Below are 19,366 nucleotides of genomic sequence, written 5' to 3'. Positions count from 1 at the left end.
ATACATTCTGGGATCCCTCAAATACCTCTTTCTGTTGCCAGTGAAGAGGAAATCTGCAAGATATTGTATGGAGCTCTGCAGTTATCTGATATGAAACCAACTGTTACTATTTGAACGAGAGATGCCCCCAACAAGCGCATGTGTTAATGCCCATGGTCCTCAGCTGGTAGCTGTATTTGGGAAGGTACCAGAAACCGTAGAAGGTAAAATCTACCTGGAGAAAATAGGCCATTGGAAGGATACCATTGATAGCTTTACCTGGTGCCCAGTCCCTTCCCTACTCTCTGCTTCCTGTCCACCCTGAAGTGAAGACACTCTTCTACGTGTTCCTACTGCCATGATGGTCTGCATAGACACCTGGGCTAGAGCTATGGACTGAACCATCTGAGGGCGTGAGCAAAATAAATCTTTTCTCCTTTGTTTCCATTAGGACAAAGCTAATACATATGTTGAATTGTGTCTTATTAATACATCAAACCCACCCAATTCCATGAAGAAAGAGCAGCCTAGAGTTTAAGTTAGTATTCCTAACTGGCTGCTTCATGGTTCCACACAGACATCATATACAGAAACCAGAAGATTGGAGGGATGTGGTCAGAATAGGGAATCAGGCGGGCTGGCTCCTGGCAGGCTAAGATCCAGCTGATAACAAGAAGATTGACAGAGGTCCACAACCTCCTCAATCTTGAAACACAGAAGAGACTTTTTAAATCAATGCTGGCCAGGCTGGCTTAATGGTATCTAATCTTAGCTTTTGAAATACAGATATTTGGGAGTTGAGATCCACTGAGATAAAATAAAATAAAGCATGTTGGGTTTTAGATTTCTTAGACTTCATCAAAGTCTCATTGTGCGATGTTGTTTTTGTTTTCTTAGAAGCAGGCAGAGATTAGCTCCACTCCATCTGCATGAGAGGTGCTCTATTTTTATTCTAGTTCTTTTTTATTCTTTCATCTATCACTAGATCATTGGGGGGGCTGGGGGAATCCATTTCTGGGCTAGCTCATTTCTGTGTACCCAGCACATGGCTCTTTAAAAGTTCAGTGACTATTTCTCAAAAGCAATATCTCAGAGAAGCCAGTGAAGAATGCACCACAAGCCTGTCTTCTGGGGGGGGGGGGGGGACACACATCTATTTCTGATCAGGTGTGCACACAGCAGCCTAACAGGGCAGTCATGCTATTCTAGTATTCCAGTAGGGAAGTGTCAGGTCAACTCCTGGTACCTGATTTCTATGACAATTCCATAAGCTTGGTGGCATCATCGTGCCGCTGGCTGTGTCTGTACTGTGCACATGACCCACTGCGCCAAGTACTTATAAGTTCTGTGCTAGATGTTAGTGGCATGCAGAGATGCATACAGCCCAGATGAGGGGCTCAAGGAAATTGTGGTCCAGCTGGGCAGAGTTTTTGTGTGATATTGAGACAAGTGTCTGGAGGGAAGCCTTTAGAGATCTGCATGTACAGCCTACTTCAATGGTCCTTGTTTCTCAGGGTCTCCGTTTCCCTATCTGTAAAACATAGATTAGATAAAGCCGTGGGTCATCCTTTGTTCTCGATTCTCACAATTGGGTGACTACAACAGAGACTTTTCCTGGGAGAGGGTTTAGACTGACTAGAGGCAGCCAGGCCCTTTGCTGTGCTTCTACATGTCTTCTGGGATGGCACAGTAAACAGATTCTAACCTATTCTCACCTCCTATCTACTCTATGTGAGAACCTAGAGGGTTGAAGGGTTGGAGCGCATAAGGAAAAAGAAAAATTGAACTTGCTAAGTATCTGCACCATGCCAACTATTGCACGTGACACTTTCTCCTGTCAGAGAAAGGTCTTCAAAGGTTTGCAGTTACTTTGTATCCTGTGCACCAATCAGTATCACTGGAGAAAACATTATACAACAGTCTGAGCAGCGTTCTTGATGATAATGGTCAGCATACCACGTTTCAGCAAAGTTCCTGATGGTGCGTAGCTAGGTGCAGAAACGTTCCCACTAAGCAGGACTAAATTTGGAGATTTGGGAAGCCTTCTTCATTTGGCTATCAGGAAGACTCATTATTGCCAACAAAGGGCCCACACCTATGGTCTGCCATCAGCCTAGCTGCAACCCCTGACCTTGGTGGTGAATGCTCTGTTAAAACAGATACATTTTTAACAAACCATTTGCTTTGGGGGAGGAGAATTGTCTGGCTGACGTTGAGGAGCCAGGGCCCTATTTGGTAGACCTTATGTACTCTGTGAACCCTTCAAAAGACAGGCACAGGATCCATTAAGTTTCAAATGGTTCTCAAAGAAAAAATGAACCACTGTGGGCCCCCTGAAGTGCTTTCTTTAAACAAAGAATGTGCCAGCAAAGCACAGTTTACTAGGGGTGGGGAGAGCACACGAGTTGAGAGGACCACCCACATTACCAACCAGAACTGTAACATCTGTAGGGTCTGTTAATATCCTTGCATTGACAGGAAGGGTTAGGGAGTGGTTTCAAAACTAAGAATTGACAACACTCCAGCCTCTCTAGGGACTGTCCAGTAATACCTAGAGGAATTGAACCTTCGGCATGAAGTGAGGAAGCTGTTCTGTATGGCCCTTGGATGGGTTTGGTTTCACACCTGATCATTTTAAACAGAGGCATCCATCTGTGTGGTAACAAGAACAAAGTAACAAGAACACCAGTGAAATAGCCAGAAAAACAAAACAGAAATCAGTGTGCCCATTATTAGAGCAAAGAGGAACATAAAAGGTCACCCCTCATTATTATTATACACACAGTGACTCTAAGATGTGAATGACTTGTCCACAGTCCCCTAACCTGTGAGAACCGAAGCAATTTTTCATGAGGTCTGATGAAAACCACTAGTGTAGATGAACCTCTGTGGTTAGCAAAGGCTCCTGAAATAAACCTTGGTCTTTGGCCTCACTTAGAGAGCCAGAGCAGAAGCCAGGTGGCAGAGGACATGGGGAAAGGTAGCCAATGGGGTGAGGAGAGAAGAAGAGAGCAAGGAGGTGTTGCTGCCATGTGCTCCCTTTAAAGATGAGGGTGCTCAGGCTCCCCATCATGGGCTTGGGCATCACCAGGATTGGCAACTTTGAGAGACCACTTTGCATCAAATGGTGGAGTGGAATGAAACTTTTATGACCAGAGACTGGCCTTATCAGAGGTTTGAAAAGGAAAAAGAAAGCAGGAGACAGAAAGACAGGGAAAATGTCTACAAATAAAAGACTGGCTTGCCAAAGAAAACAGACTGAGGAGGTGGCTCAGGGAATCATGCCCTTGCCAGCCAGGTGTAAGCACCTGGGTTCTGAGTTCAAATCCTCAGAATTCACATGTCCTACTCAACCTTGTCAACTTGGTACAGCCTAGGGTCATCTGAGTGGAAAGTCTTGATCTGAGAGGAAAGCCTTATTCAAGGAATTGCTTTTAGGTCAGACTGACCTGTGGGCATGTCTGGGTTGGGGGAGTGTGTATTGATTGTTAATTAATACAAGAGGGTCAAGACCACTCACATTATTCCTTGAGCAGGTGATCTTGAGATTATTTACACACACACACACACACACACACACACACACACACACACACACACATATATATATATATGCATGAACCTTTGAGCCTTAACATGAAATAGCAAGCAGAATTCCTCCATGATCTCTGCTTTAAGCTCCTGCTTGAATTCCTGCCCTGACTTCCCTCAGTGATGGACTGTGTCCTGGAAGTTTCCTCTCCTATGTTGCCTTTGGTCATCATGCTTATCATAGCAACAGAATGAAACTAGGATATCACATAAAGCTTGGCAGTGGGAGGCCGCAACCCAGCACTCCTACTTTAAGATAGGAGGCCAGAGAACACTGGGACCTTGGAAGGCAATGGTGAAGAGCAGACGTCCCTGAGTCAAAGTGGAAGGCAAGAACCAACACCCAGCTTGTCCTCCAACCTACACACACACACACACACACACACACACACACAGACACATACACACACACACACACACATATACATACATATATTCCCACAGACACACATACTCACACATACTCACACATACAGACACACCCATACACTCACACAGACACACACTCACACAGATACACAAATACACATATTTATACACACACACACATACTCTCATACACACTCACATATACACATACACTCACACAGACAGACACACACTCACACAAACACTTACAAACACAGATACGTTGTTTTCAAATTTTAAAAATAAAGTCATGAGGGAAAAGAGACAAAGCAAGAGAGGCTCTATGATAGGGCCACAGCCTTGAAGCAAAATGGAGTTAAGCATTTCGGAGGGAGAAGGGAGAGGGACAGGGAGGGTGAAGATGCAGTGACCGTTTACTGGGGTAAGGAAGGCACAGAAACACCATGCGGTTTACAGAAAGGAAGACTTGGATATAGTTTATAAACCATGAGGCGGGATGGTAGCAACAGTTGCAATTCTTTTCTTTGAGACTCTTCCCTCAAGGTGGTTTTTCGAGTCTGGTTCCCTGAGTCCTCTAAAAAACAGGCCATCCCTGTCTACTCCTGAGCACACACTTAACTAAAGTGCCCTGCACTACCGTTTTTTTTAATGTGTGTCCTCAGTACTACCCGAGGTGTGGCTCCATGCCTAGGGGCGGGAAGATATTTGCTTGAGTATATATGTGTATGTGTGTGTGCGTGCACATGGGTACTAGTGTGTGTGCACGCATGTCTTGTTTCCAAAAGAGATCTTAAGTACCTTGAAACTGGCCACTCTGCATCTGCATACTCATGGGACCACAGAGCCTACCCCAGTGCCTGTCACATAGGTATTCCAAATTCATCCTAATTGGAACAAAAAGAAATCAAAACAGAGTAACTTGGCTATAGTCTAGCCTACACTTCTTATAGTAGTAGTGGTGGTGGTGGTAGTAGCAGTAGCAGCAGTATACCCGTGCCTGCCAACCTGGTATCTATTTTAAGGAATGGAAAAAGGTGGCTTTGCATTCTCTATTAAAGGTGGCACACCAAGGAATCACACCAAGCTTGTGAGGTTTTTGATTGGTTGGTGACTGGTTAGCTGGTTGGCTAGTTGGCTGGTTGGCTGGTTGGCTGGTTGGCTGGTTGGCTGGTTAGCTGGTTGGCTGGTTGGCTGGTTGGCTGGTTGGCTGGTTGGCTGGTTGGCTGGTTGGCTGGTTGGCTGGTTGGCTGGTTGATTTGGGGATTTGTGTGTAAGGGAGGGCGGGGGAGTTATGCAAACTCTTACTTACATATCGTAATATCAAAGGCACCTTTGTTGAGAAGACTGGCAGGGTCCCACCTTTCCCATCCCCCAGCCAAATAGTGGGAATTTCTGTCCCTTCTTCCTCTCTCCAGGAGAAAGAACTATTGAGTTCCAGTGTGCTTATATGATTCCTCTTGTGCCCAGATGTCTCAGAAGAGCACACAATCTGCCCAAGACAACAGGGCCAAAACCCCTGCCCAACCGCAGTGTGCTGTGGCCAAGTGGGGAAGTTGGTGGAGCAAGGGTTCTCTTTGCTTCTGGATGATACCAAACTCCAAAGACTGGCAGACTCTCCACCTTCTTGGTTTCACCCCAACCCTCTTTTCTGAAATGTCCTATAGTAATTGATGACTGGAGATTTGAGAAGAGAATGAAGTTCAAAGGCAGCCCCTTGATGTAAAATGTTCAATAACACCTCAATGAGTCATTGTTCCCAGGACACTGTCCAGAATCACCAGCCCAAGCTCTGGGACCTAACAGGTCCCTGTCCAGTGTCTGTGTCTATCCCTGGCCAACCCACCATGGTGCCTGAGCTGATTGATACTCAGGGCAACAGGGAAAGTAAGGGTGTATGTGTATATGGCTGTGGGTGGAGGGGTTCGTTATGTCTTGGTAGCTCTCACTATGGGTGTTTAAAACAGAGAATGGATTTCCAGCCTGAACTTCCTCTCAGAAGCTGCTGAAGGCATCCAAGGCTAAGGGCGAGAACTCCAAGGAGGATTCGGGGGAGTCAAATCAGAAGGACAGCCCTGTTGCAGTAGGCAAGGCCTTCCTGACGTGGCCTTTCTCTCCTTCTCTTGCTCTAGTTAATGGGCTTTGCCATCTGTCTGGAGTGAGGTGCAGTGACCAGGAACACTGGCTGCCTAGTCTCACCCTCTGACATCTTTTCAGTGAGTTCCTCTTATACTGAGTCTCCCTGTCAACTTAGTTCAGGTTCTGACTATTTAGAGAGTGTTGGACAGCCCAGTTCAAATCCCGCCTCTCATTCCCTCCTTGGCTGTCAATCACTGGATATTGTTTGAGTTTGCTTTTCTTTCGCTGTGATAAGACACCCTTTCTTACCAAAAGCGACTTGAGCAGGAAAGGATATATTTAGCTTATACTTCCAGGGTACAGTCTATTACTGAAGAACGTCAGGGAGGGGGACTCTAATCAAGAACTTCAAGTAGAAACAATGGAGTAATGTTGAATCCTGACTCAATCGCTGGCTTGGTGACAGGCTCATACTCAGCTAGCTTTCTTAGATAGTCTGGACCCACCTGCTAGGGTCAGTGTTGCCCACAGTGGGCTGGGCCTCCTACATCACTCATCATTCAAGATAGTCTTGAAGAGACATGGTCATAGGCCAGTCTGATCTGGGCAATCCTTCAACTGAGGCTCCCTCAGAAAACTCTAGGTTGCATTAAGTTAATGGCAAAACCTAGTTAGGATATAAACATGATGTTTAACATCCCTCACTGAAATGTGAGCAATACGATGCTAGGCATAGAGCACTAGGATGGGGATAGAAAGAAGAATTTACAAGGAAGCCCACCCATAGCAATGGCTTGGCTTGTGGTAGCTCTGTGGTTTTATGACTCTGTTTAACTATCAAAGCAAAGTCTTCCTCCAGTTCTCATTCAAGATATATGCTACTGACATCAGCCTGGTCCTAGTCCTGAAGGCTCCTGTCTGCTCTGTGCTACCCCAACCCCACCTGCTGTGAGCTACAATGACATTTCTTGTGTAGAGTCACTTTCTGATTTCTAAACCAACAAGGCTGGAGTTCTCACTTTCCACCCTGAACATACCTGTGAGCTCTCCACTAGTCACAAGGACCTCGGGCAGAAATCTTTAAGCCCAACGCTTCTCAGTGCCTTGGAAACCATGCAGAATACTGGTGGTAGAGGTGGATGGATGGGTCATATCTCAGAAGCCCCTGAAGCTGAGCACCTCCTAGGGGTTGACTTTATCCGAAAGCATCTTGTCAACTGTGACTGAGAAAGAACAAGGAACTAGCACCCACCACGCCCCAAGGTCCTTTAGGCTTCTGGTGTCTCAAAGGAGAGAAGTTTGTGGAGAAGATGAAATTAGTATTGTTCCTTTACTGGAATAAGCCTAGGGATCACAAAGTCAGATGCCTTCTTAGTTCAGGCAGGTCACACACATAAGTGAAGCAGCTCGCTGTCAGTCAGAATCAGTGTGCACCATGGGAAAACACAACACAGACCTGCCCATCATGGGCTGCCACTGCTACAATTACTATGGTTCAGCATGGCCAGATCCCTGGGATTCTTTGACTAGTCTGTGCCATTTTAAAGATCGGTCTCTGGATTTTAAAAGCTTTAACATGGGATGGGCTGGAGTGCCTTCCTAACATGCACAAGATACTTAGGCCATCCACATCATCTCATAAAACCAGGTATGACGTCACACATCTGTAATTCAAGCCTTCAAGAAGTAGAGTCAGGAGGGCTGAGAATTCAAAGTTATCCCCTGCTAAATAGAGTTAAAACCAACCAGGGTTACATGCGACCCTATCTCAAAAAGAGTTCAACATAATACAAGCCCCCAAATGCATATTTAGCCAAGTTATGATCTGAGGCTGGCCATTTATAAATGTTAAACTCAACACACACACACACACACACACACACACACACACACACACACACACGAATAGAGCAAGGCATTCCTGGGAGAGAACTTGATAGTTGATGGTACAACCATGTGAGCCAACTCACAAATTCCAGGACAGCCTTGCTTTACCTGCCAATTAGAAGACCTGGAAAGTAGAACCTTGGTAGCGGGGCAGCTCAGAAACTGTTCCTGTGCTAAGAAATCTGAATCTGATGTTAAAAGCTAAGGGTGCCTATGAAGGAACCCTGAGGGGTTTCTAGGAGGAGGAAGAGAAGTTGCCAAGCTCTGCATTGTAGAAGTCATGTCTTCCATGGAGAGGCCTGGCAGACTGTACACCTGAGAGAGAAGATGTATGTCACAATGATGGGGACACTAGCCACTTCTGCCATTTGAGGGGATGAGGGGTTGATCTAAAATCCAAAGGTGACGGAACTTGGAAGGAGAAGCAGCATGGGAAAGATGGGGGAGCTATAGACACTGCCCTGATTTCGAATGAACAAGGCAGGGTTATTCTTCCCTACAGGAAAGATCTAGGTGAGAGAACTAAGTTAGATGTAAGACATGGGTAGGAGGCAGCCATGATGTTCAGTGAGTCAGACAGCAGGAGTGGAGTGTGCAGGGCCAATCAGGCAACTTAGAGGTAGACAAAGGAAGTTGATGGTTACTACATGGGCCATGCTAGGGCTGAGCTCTGAGCAACTCTAACATCTAGACAGGGCTGGAAGCAAATGAATGCAAAGAAGTTTAAAGGAAAGGCCAGAGAAAGTGTTGCCACAGGATGAAGGCAGGAGGCTGGTCCCGGGGATACTTCAGAATACCAATTGGTACATGGACAGTGCAGAAAATAAAGATTTGAAGTCTTCATTTTTTTTCCCTGTTGCTGTAGTTAAATTCTCTTGACAAAAGCAACTTCAGGGAGAAGTTTGTTTGGGCTCACAGTTGTGGATACAGTCTACCACAACAGGGAAATCAAAGCAGCAGGACTTCCAGACTGCTGATCACCCTACTCCTATAGTCAGAAGAGAAGATGAATGAATGCAAACTTCTGCTCTATTTCCTTTCTCAATTTATACAGTTTAAAATCCCATTCACCACAGGCAGGTGTTCGCACTTCCAGTAACCAAGATAGTCCCCCATACGCACGACCCCTTTACCCATGTCATTCGAGATTTTGTTGAGGAGACAATACCATCATACTTGGCTTGAGCTCAACACATGTCTCCACCTGCTCAAGGAGGTACAGTCTACACAAGGGTTCTGTCCTACACAGCCCCATCAACATGGGCATGTGACATTCAGATGTGTCTCTTAAGTGAAGAAAAGAAAAGGCACAAAACCAATCCCCAGCAGCCTTCCTTCTGGATAGACCCTCTCCCCCCGAGAAGGCCACAGAGCATCAGAAAGCATGGCCTGTTACGTTAAAGTCTCTTTTCCTTCTTTCATGGCTTCTGATGGTAACCTAATGGGCTGCACTATGGAGAAGCAGCTGTCCCAAGAGATTTCTTAGGCTCAGCAAGCAATAACTGGTTTATTCTCTATTTCGAAGGACAGTGGTCATCACCTACAGTATCACTGCAAAAAAACATTCACATGGCTTTTGTTCGAACCCAAGACATGACTTACAATGAAGATATCAAGACCAAGAAAGATTCAAGACTGTAAGAGCAGAGTCTATGGGGAGCTAGAGCTCCAGGCCCATATCCAATGGTCCCACTGTCCTCCTATCTAACTGTGAGACTTCCTGGGTGGTGACCACATCGCTACTTAGGGAGGGAGAGAATGGCCATTGCCCTAGGACCAAGCAGGGTCAAAAGGAGACACATCAAACACTCAGAAGAAAAACATCTTCAAAGTCTTTCCTAACTCACGTGTCCTCTAGAAATTCCATCATGAAAAGGCTGCTGCTGAGGTTGTTAGGGATGCTGCTGTGTCTGAATGCAAGTCCATCAAGAAGAGAACAAAAAGGAGAGAAGAAAGCCCGGTTGAACATGGAGGCCTTTCAAGTTACCGCCAGGCAGGTTCAAGAGCAAAGTGTAGGCCGTCGGACAGGCACTCTGCTCCTTTATAAAGAGCAAGGGTTTATCCACACCCTACGACATGAATGAAATGAGTTTTCAGGGCTGCCAACTCTCTGGTTAGGGTTCTGCAGGAGTACGTTTCTTCTACAATAAAAGAGCAGGGAATGACAGCCAAGGTTATGGCAGTGTCTGAAGTGGAAGGATTGTCAATAATTGATGCAAAACAACTGGGTGAGTACATTTTTTTGTAGCAAGCTGTTTCCAAGCATAGCTTTCAATGGCTGAGCCACATTTTATCTGATCAGTGTTTCGCAAGTCAAAATTCTAATGTTACTATTTTGCTAAACTGTCTGCTCAGCTACTCCACTACTGTTTATAGAATAATGTTTTCTTTCTAAGGATTCTCTAGGACACTCGTGACAGGCCATTCAATTCTTACCAAAGAAGGGTACAAGGCACCTTCCCACAGATACATGAAACCTGGCCTCGTGGGTGGTGTCTTGAAACCCCACATTTTGGGATGATTCACTGGCTGATGATGATCAAGTCCTGAAGCCTATTTTCCTTTGGCAAACTATGACTAAAACAATAAGAAATAAGAAAGTGAATGTGCTGCACTTCTGGTGCTGTGCTTGGCATGTGGTAAGACTCTGCACATGAAACCATGACTATTTTGAACAGCTCGTGGATCTTCCTATCCTTTCAGACAGCATTTTGTCTGCATGGCCAAGTGGGACATGAACTGTCAGCCAGAATAACAAAGACACGTCTCTTGGGGTATAAACTTTCGTAATGGGCAGAAGACCCCTTAGTCTAAAGGGGAAAATATGCATGGACATACACATTTTTAACAATACGTTGCATTTGGAAATGTTGTAAAAATAACTTTTGTAGAAAATGATAGAAAGTAATTCTATGCAAAATCTGGTTGGGTGTGAGGGGTTGTTGTTGTTGTTGTTGTTGTTGTTGTTGTTGTTGTTGTTTTTGTTTTAAGAATTTGGACACTATCTGCCTGGGTACCAAAAAGCATCAAAGAGGGTTTTCATACCATTGTGAATAGAACATTAAAGTATTTAGAGAAAACCATTTAAAACAATGCATCTCTGAGTCAGAAGACTGCTGAAGATGTTGTGTGAACTCTAATGCACCACTTACATGGAATCATGCCCCTCATCTCTTCCTGATAGCAAGCTTCCTCCAAGGTGTGCTCATGGGTGACATTTTTCATGTGTCTTCTAAGGAAGAGAAGAACTGTTCAGGGCTACCCAGTAAGCCAGGCAGAAAGTAAGGAATATACCCAGAAAACCCACAATAGTCTCTCCAGTAAAAAGAGAAGCAGCTACCACAGGCAAATACCGATGGAGACTGAGTAAGATGGCATGCTGCTCCGTTTTTGTCAACTCGACACAAGCTACAGTCATTTGGGAAACGGAACCTCTTCTCAAATGCTTCTGTCAGATTGGCATGTTGGCATTCCAGTTCTTGATTGATGATTGATGTGGGAGGTTCCAGCCCACTGTGGGTGGTACGATGTCTGATCAGGTGGTCCTGGATTGTATATGAAAACAGGCAGAGCAAGCCATGGGGAGCAAGCCAGTAAGCAGCTTTCCTTCATGGCCACTGCTTCCGTTTCTGCCTCCATGTTCCTGCTGCAACATCCTCTGAGGTGGTCTATAAACTGTGAGCCAAGTAAGTGCTTTCCTTCCCAAGTTGCCTTTGGTCATGCTGTTTACCACAGTGATAAAAAGCAAACCAACACAGGTAATGACTGAGAAATGCCATTGCAAGGTAGTCCAACAAGAAGAATTCTTTAAATAGAAATAAGGCAGATTAAAGTGGGACAAGCAGAGAACAGGGCGGAAAGAAAGAGATAGCTGATATAGATGAGACTTTGAGAACAGTTGCAAAGTGGTATGAAGAAATATAGAATTGCCTGAGGGGAATTAAGGGCTTCTTAAGAGTAAAGCAAGATTAAGTGAATATATATCTACAGGATAATGGATGGGCGTGAGCCTGAAGCATAAAAGTAATTCAAAGCTAGACTCTTCACCTAGGTTTCTGGGTTCAAATCCTGAGGTCCTCACTTACCATGTGGCTCTGATCACAGTTTTACCTTCTCTGTGCCTTAACTTCTTCTTGTGTAGAAATGGATGTTCATTCCTTCCGCATAGGGCTATAGCAAGGCAACTGCGAAATAAGGTAAGATGTGTGGAACAGAGCCTGACTTTCAGGGGCTCTATGATACATAGCAAAAGTATGCCACTAGTAGGAATTGTTGAGTTCACAGAAGAGGGAAGACAACGGTGGATAGAATAGCCTCAAGGAAGAAGGGAACACAAGTCAGAATATAGGTGGAGGCATTGGATTTGGGTAAGGAGACAGCTGGTTCCTCTGTTGTAACAAGAGAAAGGTGGGAGGTTGAGTCCTTCTATGAATGAATATTAATTGAACCCCACACGCAATGTACCCAACACCACAGGAGGTGACAATATGAAGGCAGACACAAGCTCCCATCACAGAGTTAACACCGTAGTGCAAAATGGTACCTTTAATAAATGAGTGTGGTGATTAAAAGATAAAGAGGTGGAGAGTGAGTAGAACCACAGTGGAATACAAGGAAAAGTAGATGCTATTTTTAATGATGGTCGGGAAAGGGCTTGCTACACAGATGACATTTGCACAAAGATTTTAGAAGTGGGGAAGCATCCCATGGGGATCTCTCTGGAGCAAACATCCCAGGTGAAGCACAGCTAGCACAAAGCACCAGGTTCAGAGCATGCTTGGTGGATGCAGGTGGAAGAAGGTGGGAGTATATCTAGTTTCTCCATCCTTCATCTCCAAGATCTGCTCTAGGAGGCTGAGACTTCTCTAGAGAAGAGAGACACCTGCAACTCTTTTGATTCATATCTTCATTCCCCAGACCTTCCTGGAACATACTAGATGTATATAAAGTATACTTCTCATGACAATACTGGCATGAGCAGGGCCACAGAGGTTTGTTTGTCCATGGTGTATGGCAGGGACACTAAGAACTGGATGTAGAGAGCACCTTGCTGCAAAAAGGAGAGAACAGAAAGACAGGGCAGAAGGCCCTGACTTGTAGAGAAGAGGAATGTATGAACTCAGAAAAGGCTTTGTAAGCACAAACACTGTTGCTTGCTCTTGATGATGTGACCATATATATGAAAAAAAACAAAAAACAAAAAACAAGGAAGGTAGGGTTTATTTTGGCTCACAGTTTAGTGGGAACACAGCTGTTTATGGTGGAAAGGCTTGGGAACAGGAAGCAGCTGGTCACATTGGCTTCTCTATCAGGAAGCAGACAGAAGTGAGGATAAACTATAAAACTACAAGGCACTCCTCCCAGTGACCCACTTCCACCCCTGAGGCTCCACCTCCCAAAGGTTCACCTTCCATCAAGGGTCACCATTTTGGGGCCATTCGATAAAACACATGAACCTGTAGAAGATACTTAATAGTCAAACTATAATATGTTACATTTAAAAGTCACTGGGGCTAGGGGGATGGCCCAGTGGTTTAAAACACTTCTGGCTCTTACAAAGGACCAGAGTTTGGTTCCCAGCACCCATAGTAGGCGACTCACAGCCTGTTACTCTAGCTCCCTGGGATCCAATGCCCTCTACTGGCCTGAGTGAACACCCACATGTTCATGTGCATACTAGCACACACACACACACACACACACACACACACACACACACGTGTAAAACTAAAATGCTTTTTGTTTGCTCTACTAGCTTTTCATGAGTTCCAGTTCATTTATTAACATAAGTGCATGCACCTTTGAGTTTTAAGTGCTGTTAAGTGGGCTTTTGAACTGTGGGGACTCTGACTGATAACTATGTATAAAGACTGCCTCCCTTAAAGATTTGAAGGTCAAGTCCCCTGTGAATTGGTAACCCCAGCTTATGCAGCTTCTCAGGTCTGCACCTCCATTCACACTGAAAGAGCATTCTGGCTGAAGTGATAAATCATATTGTCTCCCCCCCATTAGAGGTAAGGAAGAGGAAGATGGGGAGTAAGCCTGGTGTGAAATGCTGGCATCCAAGAGGCTTGTTTACTTGCATTTTGATGTGCAGATGCCTATAAGTGCTTTTCTATAAAGCTATGGTAATTGGCTGGAACATAATCAAAGCTCTAAGGTCTCAGGGATGTTTCCTGAACTTAAGCAGAGGGGAAAGCCAGGAGTGAGCTAGTACCTTCTTGTACACCAAGGGAAACTGATTGACAAGAAGAAAGTTGGCTGAAATCAAAGTAAATGTATACAACAAATCAAGCTAGTGTTTAAAATACGAGAAGGGATGAGAAGGGGAAGAGAGAGAGGTTATGGGCACAGAGGACTGTCAGCCCTGTTAGCTGAGTTAACCTCTGTCTCAACCACACCCTTGGAAGCCCAGCCAGCGACCTTACAGCAACTATTATAGAAGCAACACTGCCCAGTGACATGTACACGCATCACCAACTTTTCTGTCCCATGGAACATATAGAAATCCTCTGTATCTGTAAGAGTTAAGCACTTCCTGCCATAATAAGGCTTGCTGTATAGAAAAGGAGTCTCAAATACGGGTGAGCACATTGTAAAGCCGTTAGGCCTGGCCTGAGAACCAATAAAGAGAAAAAACTGCCTATCTGCCTGGGCAATACCAAGAGCAAATGATATTGCGTCCTGTGAAAGTGACCCTGTAGAAGGAATGCCTCATGCTGTCACTCTGTGTCCTACGACCACTGATCAATTCCAGCATGATCTGTGATGGTTCCACAATTGTGATGGTCTGCCCTGCTAGAGATCATGACCTATGTCAGATCTGTAAATACCACACATAAGCATAAGAAAGGAAATGTGACAAAGATGTCTCCTAGACTTACATCCTAAAATAGGGGTCAACAATATTCTATAGCTAGCAGATTGAATCTGGTCAGCTCCTTAGTATCAACTTCCGTCTTACTCATTGTTAATTGCTGTGAAGAGACACCATAACCAAGGCAGTTCTTATAAAAGAAAGGATTTGATTGGGGCTTGCTTATAGTTTCAAAGATTTAGTTTATTATCATCATGGTAGAATATAAGCAGACATGATGAGGGAGAAGTAGCTGCGAGTTCTATATCTGGGTCCTCAGGCAGTAGGAGAAGAGAGTCACTGGCCCTGGCTTGGGCTCTTGAAACCTCAAAGCCCACCCCCAGTGACACTTTCTAACAAGACCACACCCCCTAATTCTTCTAAAGTACTGTTACTTCCTAATACTAAGCATTCAAATATACAAGCCTATGGGGCCATTCTTTTGTTTGTTTTTTGTTTTTTGTTTATTTTTTTTAATTTTTTATTGGATATTTTATTTATTTACCATAGAGATGTCATCCCCTTTCCACATTTCCCCTCCCTAGAACACCCTATCCCATCCCCCCTCCTCCTTTTTGCTTCTGTGCCATTTTGATTACAAGCATGTATTAAGGTCAGTTCTAGGTTGAGGGTCTAACAATACAATAGATGCGAATAATCAAGGAACAAGCAAGACAGTAAACACAAATAGTTAAAGAGCAAGCAAGGCAATAAACCCAATCACGTGAACACTCTCATGATAATTGTTTCTAAGGGCTTATCAGGATGACCAAAGTATCTGAGCCCACTTCCCTGTTCTAGCCCAAGGTCATTTTCATGTCTGAAGCCTACTTCCTTGTTCTAGCCTAAAAGTTAGATTCCTGTCCGAAATTACTTCTTTGTTCTAGCCTAAGATTTAGATTCCTACATGAAATTATTTCTTTATTCTAGCCTAATGTCTGATTCTATGGGGGCTATTCTTATTCAAATCACTCCACTGGATGGTCCTTAGGTAGAGAGTAGAAAGTAATCAAAAGAATGTTCTTGCTGTTCAGTGGTGTGCAGTGTGTTCTACACTTTCTGGATCTTTGCATTAGATCACATAACCTTTTCAATAACCATACCAATCAGATACTATTGTTCATTCTATAAAAGAAGCACACAGAAGCTTCTAGATAGGCCAAGTGACAATTTAGTTCCCTGTGGCTGTAAGGGCAGAGCAAAAGTTCCAAAAGAAAGATTAAGGTAACACACTGAGTTCACAGAAAGAAAGATAAAGGATCTCAAAGTCAGGGAAACAGTATAGGAGAATGAGACCTCCTGCCCATAATAATGGCAAGAACAGTAAATTTGAATTAAGCAAAAACCCCATCCATTCTGTCTCCCCCCAAAGAATTATTTTCTTCTCATCAGAAGATTGATGAGGCTTTGAGTAAAAATATTCTACTGAATTATTATATTTTTAAATGTCATCAATAAAACATTTGTGGAATTTTTTTTTCTCTTATTTCCAAAGGGTGTGCATATCTTTAATTTTTCCTCTTGACTCATAAAGCCTAAAATACTTACTATCTGGCTTTTTAAAGGGGAAATTAGCTGACTCATGCTCTAGAGGATAAAATATCTTAGAGGTGACTTGGAATGTGATTGGAAAAGCCAACTATAGCGTGAGGTGAGGGCCACTCCTGTACCACAGAGCACCTGTGAAGGTCAAATCCCCACTTGAGGACTTGGTCTTTGCCTTCCACTGTTTTGAGATAAAGTGGCTTCTTTACTGCTCCCTATGCCAAGCTAGCTGGCCTGCAAGCTTCTTGGCACCCTCCAGTCTCTACCTTCTATCTCTTAATAGAGCTGAGATTACACACATACAGTATGGAATCTGGCTCTGTGTGGGTTCTGGGCATCTGAATTCAGATTCTTATGGTTGTGTGCCAAGAGCTTTACCTACTAAGCAGTCTCCTCAGTACCACTTTTAGGGTGGCAAAGGGCAAGGCCACTCCATATCTTAGAGTTTAAGAAGGACAACCTTGGATGTATTGTCTTCTGATGATCCCAGCAGTTACATCACTACAGTCTAGCTAGCAGACAGATGCAAGTCCTAAACCAAGGATTCTCCAGTGGTCACTACCGAAGATGCCTTGGACCAGGATGACTAGAATGCTGAGAGCAAAGTCTTCTCTAGTGCAGGTCATACCCAGAAGGTAGGCATTCTTCTTGATGTGACCATCCCGAACCAAAGTACAGAGACTCCAGGCAAACACACACGAACCACCTCCCACTCAGAGTAAGCAATGTAATTGTGGTTACTAACTTGATGTTAAGGATCTTACTAAATCCATCTGTCTGGGGCCCCTTGCTTATTTGAGCAAGGATAGCCAGCCTTTAAGAAGACAGAGACTGGCAACAGAGCTATATCTGTTGTTAATTAACTCAGAAAACTCTGGGCAGTGGAGCCTTTGAACCATCACACTCGAGTCAAAGGGCATTTTTGTGAGGTCCCGCTTCCCAGACCTTCACCACCAAATGCCAGATCTCATTGGCACACCAGGAAACATGACAGGAAGTCAAATAAGCCAGATGTGTGATAAGCCACCTGAAATATCTAAAATAGGCAGAGTCATAACGTTGTCATAACGAGGCAGACAACGGAATCAAAGTTACGGGAATGAGGAGGAGAATTGCTTATTGGATGTAGTTTCTCTTTGGGAAGAGACATTCTGGGGGTGGATGATGGTGACAGGAGACAACATTATTAGTGCTTTAGCATCCCTGTGCTATTGCTGAAAATGACAAATATGGTAGACAGAAGAAAGAGCATCTTTAAATAAAAACCCTCACTTGACCCTTAGTAGAAGCCCCAGGTCTGTTCATGTGACTGATTCAAAGTTGTCCCTTCCCTCACCTCTTTCCCTACCATGAGTCCATAAGACCATATATTAATGTATACCCAGTAATCAGCAGGTAGGAGCTCAGTGGGTTTTATGACTTGGAAAAAGGCACTCAGTATCCTCCCAACAATGTGAAGTACCTACAAATTCATGAGTCACTCTTCAGTTTAATCTTCTACTCTCAAGATTAATCAACTGTTTAAGTTGAGTCCAGACTCTTAATTAAAGCTGTCAGCTCCTGGAAGTTCATTTTCTGAGCTCAACTCTCTGGTGGGAAACTGCAAATGTGGGAAATTCTAACACAGAGAGACGCTGGGCATGACTTTGAGTATAAACAACGGAGCCTGATGTTCACATATCAGAGCAGCACATTGTATCTCACTAACTATACATTTGTGGTTTGTCTATTGGGAAAAAAAAGTCCCCATTAACAAGAAACTTGAAAACTTTTAGGCTGCAGTTGTAGCTTGGTTGGCAGAGTATTTGCTAACATGCATGAAGCTCTGGGTTCAGCTGCTAACACTACAGAAATTAGTGTGTGAGGTACACCTGCAATCCCAGCACTCAAGAAGTTAACACAGGAGGATAGGGAGTTCAAGGTCAACCCAGGGTACATAGCTAGGTACATAGCATAGGCTGTGTGAGACCTTGTCTCAAAAACAAATAATTTAAAAACAAATATTTAAAAATAATTTGGTTCTGATGCAGAAGGTGAGCAGAAATTTCATTTTCATCTTTGCTGGTTGCTTTTCACCAAAACAGATCCAACTGCATGTGGTTTTGTTGTATTTTGTTAACATCTCTCTTTCTTGTCTTAGTTACTGTGTGCTCTGCTCAGGGAGAACATCACAGATGTTGTGCAGGAAACACTTTCTAAGCTGCAAAACTTTCAAGTGGCCCAACTTTGTCACCATTACGGCTGAGACTACTGTAGAAAGATCAAACAGTCACTTGCTGTTGCTGGTATCAAGGGCTCTGTTTAGAGGATTTCTGGAATGCAAAGTGCTTTCACGGGGAAGGGGCATGCTGTTATTGTTCAATTTGGCTAGTCTAAGTATATGTGGTTTTGCAATTCATTTTGTGGATTGTTTTTAGCAAAATTTTTCACCCGATCATTATGTTTGGTCCCTTAACCCAGCAAGTATTAGCTTACTTTAGTAACATTTGGGGCAAAAATGTAATCAGATCCCTCATCGTTTGTGTGCTGCCTTCTAAAGCTGGATACCGTCATTCTCCCTGTGAGTGATGCCCTGCCCTAAGAATTATGGCAACACAGTGTCTGGAATGGGTATAATGAGGGTACAGCATCAGGTGTGCAGACTTCCAGGATGAGAGTCTAACTTAGTTCACTAAGCTCCGGGGCAAGACACTATATGAGCTACAGAAGTGACATACATGGGACACCCTATGTATATTAATAAATGTTATGTTATGTTAATAGTCCCTACAAAGAGAGCACACACATGCCACACCATAGAGTGGAGGCACATGAGAAAGGCTGAGGCTGGGTCAGTGAGAGTGAGAGGAAGAGTGCCAAGAACATTTAATGTGGTTTCTGTAAGAAGGAGATGGGCAAGGCTGGTGAGCAGACTAGTTTGAATAATTTCTGTAGGCCACGGGGTATAGAATCTGGTCCTGGTTACCTCCTATCTGGCCTTAGAGTTACTATGCAAAGGAATAATGGCCTTTAGCAGGACCTCCATAAATGAGGTGATGGCATGTGGGCTGTGCCATGGCTGGG

The 19,366-nt window shown here is 44.1% G+C and overlaps 1 protein-coding gene and 1 non-coding gene across 2 annotated transcripts in view; both read left to right on the top strand.

Annotated features, from left to right (window-relative positions):
- Window positions 1–19,366, top strand: part of St8sia2 (ST8 alpha-N-acetyl-neuraminide alpha-2,8-sialyltransferase 2) — a 72,963-nt gene that overhangs the window by 13,418 nt on the left and 40,179 nt on the right. The window lies entirely within an intron of this gene.
- On the top strand, window positions 9,913–10,051 carry LOC117701996 (small nucleolar RNA U109). Its single transcript, XR_004605913.1, has one exon. It is a non-coding gene; the product is annotated as a small nucleolar RNA U109 (small nucleolar RNA).

The sequence above is a fragment of the Arvicanthis niloticus genome, chromosome 1 (assembly GCF_011762505.2).
Source record: "Arvicanthis niloticus isolate mArvNil1 chromosome 1, mArvNil1.pat.X, whole genome shotgun sequence".
Taxonomy (NCBI): domain Eukaryota; kingdom Metazoa; phylum Chordata; class Mammalia; order Rodentia; family Muridae; genus Arvicanthis; species Arvicanthis niloticus.
Note: the sequence above shows the minus strand (reverse complement) of the source record. Positions and strands in the feature narration are given on the sequence as shown.